The sequence below is a fragment of the Carassius carassius genome, chromosome 49 (assembly GCF_963082965.1).
Source record: "Carassius carassius chromosome 49, fCarCar2.1, whole genome shotgun sequence".
In the NCBI taxonomy this organism is placed as follows: Eukaryota; Metazoa; Chordata; class Actinopteri; order Cypriniformes; family Cyprinidae; genus Carassius; species Carassius carassius.
Genome location: NC_081803.1, coordinates 1,237,501 through 1,243,901, shown reverse-complemented (window position 1 = coordinate 1,243,901; position 6,401 = coordinate 1,237,501).

The following is a 6,401-nucleotide window of genomic DNA, read 5'->3' as shown; positions in this document are numbered from 1 at the left end:
CTTCCTTCGCCAGCTGAGGAAGTTTAACCTGCCACAGGAGCTGCTGAAACAGTTCTACTCCACAATCATTGAATCCATCCTCTTCAGTAACTGTCTGGTTCAGCTCAGCTTCTAAATCTGACCTCAGAAGACTACAGAGGGTAGTCCGGACTGCTGAGCGAATCATCGGTTCAACCCTCCCTTCTATTCAAGAACTGTACTTATCCAGAGTGAGCAAAAGGGCTGTTAAAATCACTCTGGACCCCTCACATCCAGCACACTCCCTCTTTGAACTGTTGCCATCTGGTCGACGCTACAGAGCACTGAGCACCAGAATCACCAGACACAGGAACAGTTTCTTCCCTCAGGCAATCCATCTAATGAACAGTTGATAATAACTGTGGAACACACTACACTATTTATATTTATATACACATACACATTTATCTAACACACATACTTAGTGTACACTTAAATTTTGCACATAATATACCTGTACATACATAAATGCTCATTCTAATATACCTGCCATACATTGTCAATTTGTATATTGTCATTCCTTACCTACTTATTTGTATTTTTTTAAATTCTTTTACTCTGTGTTTTTTGTTCTGTCGCTGTCATTCTGTTGCACCACGGAGCTTTTTTCATGAAAACAAATTCCTTGTATGTGTAAACATACCTGGCAATAAAGCTCCTTCTGATTCTGATTCATTCTGATTCTGATTCTGACTCTGATTCTGATTGTGTGTGAGAGTGAGTGTGTGTGTACATGTTTTTTTTATCCCGGTGGGGACTTAAACCTAAATACTACTGACACAGTTTCCAGCGTGACCGCAAGTCAATAGCAAGAACAAATGAATGTGCAGTTGGTCAATAATGCACAGGTTTCTATGCACAGTTGTAAACATGTTAATGTTGATCCTGATCCCGTGGTAATAGGTTTTAAGCAGGGAACCAGCAGATCTGTCAAATCTAAAACCTAATGCAAAATATCAGTCCAGGTTGAATTGGATGGCCGTTATGCTGGCGCTGTTAAAGGACTGCAGGACACAACACACGCGACAATTGACCATTGCAGATATGAACACTTGTGCTTTAAATGTCATGCTGCTGGTGTTTCGAAGCGCGATAGTATGAAAAAATTCCTTACTTTTTGTCCTGCTTCAGGCTTATATGGCGCTCAGGGAAATCATCTGCTGTGTACAAACATCTCATAGACAACTTTCAGACACAGTTTTACATACATTCTAAATCCAGAGGCGTAGCAATACGGCAGGCAAGGCAGCCAATTGCCTGGGGCCCCACATTTTGAGGCGGCCTCTGACAGCTGGCCATTGAAAAATCGCAAATGTCATTACTAATATAACAAAGAGCAATATTTTTGCATCCCCCTAGGGGGACCCCTCTCGCATTACGCTGGATGTGCTGGTTTTTTCCTCGCGATGCTCAGCCAAACTGGTACAGCGCTACTCATGCATTTGCTAATTTAAACTTGAAGAGATCTTATCGTTCTGGCAGCCAGAAGGGCAAAAATAAAAAATAAAAATAAGCAAGAAGAGAAGGAAAAGAGGTAAGTGGTAAATGATGGCGATAAGATTTACTAAAGGATAATTATATGACAAACAAATGTTTTCTTTGTTAATTCCAGCTTATTTTTGTTTAATTATTTGCAAGATGAATTACTGGTAGGCTAATAGTCCAATTACCAATAGGGTTACTGGGAATCAGGTTAGCTAGGGTTGCACTTAGCAGAGTGTATAAAGGTACTATTTAGCAGTTATTCATATACTGTAGGCTGCATTTAGGTAGACTGGGTACAGTTGGTACACTTTTTGCTTTTTCCTTTACCACATCAAAACCAGGTACAGAAAATAAATGATTTTTCATATGACAGTTCCTCTACTTGTCTACTAAAATATTAATAATTATTAACATCCACAAGTAGGTCATATTTGCCACAATTAACTCATAAACACAATAAGCTTTTTTTTGTTCCAGCTCTACCCATGTTGGGTACAGTTGGATCTGTACCCGAGTACAGTTAAGACCCATCCATAATTCCGAAAAGCTGCCTAACCAAGTCATTTATTCCAAGTCCATTTATTTCCTAATAAAAGGTCTTAAAAAGTCTTAAAATGTTTTATTAATATATTTGGTCACATTACTGATAAAATATCTTAAGTCTGACAGACCTAATGACTGTTTACAATCATTGGACAGACCAAACATCTTTTTCTCCTCATCAGAGAGAATCACAGTAGCAGAATACATGTCGTACTACCCAGGCTTACTTAATGTTCTCAATAATAATAAAAATAATAAATAATTATAGATCGAGCTACAGCTGATCAACCTTCTTGCTAGTTTAAAATATTTTCATTTTTACTTGCCCGACTGGACAAATAGCCTGATTAAAACATAGCCTAAGTGAAAAATAAATAAATAAATAATACTACTAAGAATAAAAAAAACACAGCGAGGCACCGAAACGCGAGAATGATTCTTCTAATGCAGTGTAAATGGCGATTGATAATGGATAGTGTATTACTGTCAAGGTCGCGCTGTTGAGGCTCACTGTTTGTCTCTTTGTGAGAGAATACAAACAAAAAATGAGCATAGAAGAAACACACTGAGGTAAAATTCTAAATGTTTAGTTTATTCCTAACATGATATAATTAAATAACATGCAATGACAAATGAGCTATTTTGCTAAATATTCTCACGACCCAAAAATAAATATATATATATATATAATTCAAAACACCCACAGAGTACAGGCATTACATGAATTCTAGTGCGCGCACATTTACAGTGCTTATGATTCAGTCTATTAAAATACATTCAAAATTATCACAAATTCAAGACATGGGGGCAGAAAATGTATATATTTATACCACCTCATATAGTTAATCAATTTCACATGAAGGGTACATTTTTTTTTTTTTTTTTACAACAGTTTAATTGTAGTGTACAGTATTGTATCTTCTGCCGTAAAGATGAAGATGTTTTATTAAAGAATAAGCAATTTGTTTTTAAAAATAAACAATTTATGTTATATGTGTTTTAACTACTTTTTGTATGTTGTGTGTGTGTGTGTGTGTGTGTGTGTGTGTATGTATATATAGTAGAATCTTTTAGAAGGGCCTCATCTTTTAATTTTGCCTGGGGCCCCCAATTCATCTTGGTTCACCTCTAAACATCTTAAGGACATCTTCTAAATGTCTATTTGACATCTGATAGGAAATGTCCTATAGACATATTACAGATGAGCATGTTCGTCATTCAGATGTTCATGTGCTATCAGGGGATGCACGTGCATTATTGAAATGAGTGGTCACTTAGACAGTAATACATGTAGTTATCTTTATATGAATGAGCCTTAATCGTTTGAATTATTATTGTGATGATTAATTGCCAACTTTATTTAGTAGTAATAAATAATACAGAAGATGTTTTAGATAAATTGTCAAAATTGCAAAAAAAAAGTGATTTGTTCGATTCATTTCAGAAATCCACAATTAAACTTTATACTTTTCTAGTCATTTCTGTAACAGTAAACACTTTGAGAAAACCCCAAACAAATCACTGATCAAATGTAAGAAAGAGTTTGTGTGAATGTCTAACTCTATTCTACCACACTTATTTTTCTATTTTAGGGATGCTTATTTAAAATGCATTAGTCCATGCAAAGGCACATAAAATATGCATCCTTTGGACTTTTCACCTTTTGAGAATTTATTCCTTGTATAAATCAAAGGGAAATTGAGTCTTTTATGGGTAAAAACTCATCTATGTTTCATGAGGTGCCAGAAGGAAGACCTAGATAAAATAATCCCTTTTTATTGTACTTTTGTGTTGGGCTCTACCTTTCCCCAGATTCCATTACATCTCGCACATTAATAGGCATGCTGCGTCACTGAGAAAATGCAATAAACAATCCACTAAGCTATTGTTTTAAGGCCCAAAGCATCTAGTTAGATTTCACGTTGTTCACGATTGCATAAATGAGCTCAGAATGACAACAAGCTTCTACAAGATTGTAGAAAACTCATGGAGCATTATGTTGTTCTACTGACATGATGCTATAAGCAACAGAAGGATCGTGCCTATGAAGCTCAAATGGGGTACTTGAATATACCACACAGGCACTGTACAAATTAAACACTGACTTTCAAAAGGGATGGACCTTTTAAGGGAATTTCTGTAGGTCATTTTCAGGATGAAAATGCACACTCTGATGTTGTCACTGCAACATGGTTTGAAACCCCTGTTGAATTCTCATTCATACAGTAGATGTCCCTTAATGTGATCCGTCCCAATTTAACTTAATCCCCAGGTCAAAAAAGACGCTAAAAGGATAAATGTTAAAACTATAAAAGTAGAATTGACAGAGCTGTCCTGATGATAGTATACTGTAAACATAAATAAGTCTACTCTGCCCCTTGACATTTTAGTCAAAAAATGCATTCAGTATTTTGTTTTGTTGTGTTTTCCAGTAAAATATATTAGCCTTGGATTTGAAAAGAAAACTTTTTTATTTGTTTATTTTTATTTAGTTTATTTTTAATATAATATCTTGAATAAAAATTAAGTTTTTCAATTTTCATTTTTTTCAGTTACAGTTTTTGCTTACTTTTCTAACAGCACCTAACAAAATGCTTTTGGATTGTTGTATAATAATAGGATAATATCATATTTATAAATCAATACTATTATTCAGTAAGGACATATTAAATTGATCAGTAATGATATTAATAATAACAATTATAAAAATAATTTTTAAAATACTGTTATATAAATAAACAAATAAATTAAATTAATACATATTAATAATATAAGTTATAATAGTTCAATATATATGTTACAAATAGGTGTAGTGCTAAACGAAAGACAAAGTGCTAGAGGAGGATCGGGATGAAATGATGAGTTTACTGATGATAGAAGGATAAAACAGACAGTATACTACACATATAATACAATCTCAGGTTAACATACAAGTCACAGCATTAACATAGACACATTTACATACAAGTCACATTTAATCACGGACGAGGAGGAACTGAACAGAACGGGTATTTGAACACACAGAAGGTAATGAGGGAACTGGAGACAGGTGGGGAATAATCAATTAACCAAAACAAGGAGGAAGGTGACAAAATAAGGGAACAGAAAGTTCATAAATGTAACAGTTCGCCCCCTCCCGGAAAGGTGCGTCCTCGCACCGCAAGAGGAATACCAGCGGAGGGAGGGTGGGGGTTCTGGAGGCGGGCGAGGAGCAGGCAAGGAACAGGTGAAGAGGGAGCAAGGAGGTAGGGACCAGGGCGGAGTGGATGGAGGGAGGAGCCAGGGAGGAGCCCGGAGCAGGAGGAGCCAGATGGTCCTCCAGAGACAAGCCAGGACGGAGATCCAAGGTGGAGTTGACGGCGGGAGGAGCCATGGTGGTGAATGAGCCGACGACACCAGGGGGCCGACAGGTGGAGACTGCACTGGTGGATGAGGAGCCCAAGATGGAGCAGCACAGCCGCAGAGCCAGGGTGACGTCGAGGATCCGGAGGGCCTAGGTGGAGCAGAAGGCTCAGACGACCAAGGCGAGGCGGGGTCCTGGAAGACCGCTGTGGAGCCGGAGTGACTGAGGATGACGGTGGAACCAGAGGGAAGGAGCAGCCTGACAGAGCCGTAGCGATGGAGTGATGAGGTGAAGCCAGAGGAATGGAGTCCCGAGGCGGTGGATGGTTGACGACTGACCAAGGTGGAGCCGGAGGGACGAGGGAGCCCGGTGGAGCAGGTGGGATGCCAGGCCACGGTGGAGACGAGGGAGCTAAGAGCCAAGGCGGAGCTGCTGGGTCAAAGGACCAAGGAGGAGTCCAGGGCTCGGAGGCTGGAGGCGGAGACAGGGCCTTAACACGCCAAGGCGGAGCTGGAGACTGGCAGTCCAGCGGCGAACGATCGTGCCCAGACTGAGGGTGAGCTGCGGAACTGACTGGAACCAGCAGAGATGACGTCGAGGAACTGGCTGGTCTAGGAGGAGGAGAGAGAGGAAGGATGGGAGGAAACACAGGAGGATCAGGGCTTGACGGAACCAGCGGAAGTGGAGCAGAGGGACTGGCAGGTCTAGGAGGAGGTGGGAGAGGGAGGCTGGGAGAGGGAGGCTGGGAGGGAACACAGGAGACACAGGAAATTCAAGGCTGGGCCGAACCAGCAGAGACACAGGAAATTCAGAGCTGGGCGGAACCAGCGGAGAAACAGAAAATTCAGAGCTGGGCGGAACCAGCGGAGAAACAGAAAATTCAAAACTGGGCGGAACCAGCGGAGACACAGAAAATTCAAAGCTGGGCGGAACCAGCGGGGACACAGAAAATTCAGAGCTGGGCGGAACCAGCGGAGAAACAGAAAATTCAGGGCTGGGCGGAACCAGCGGA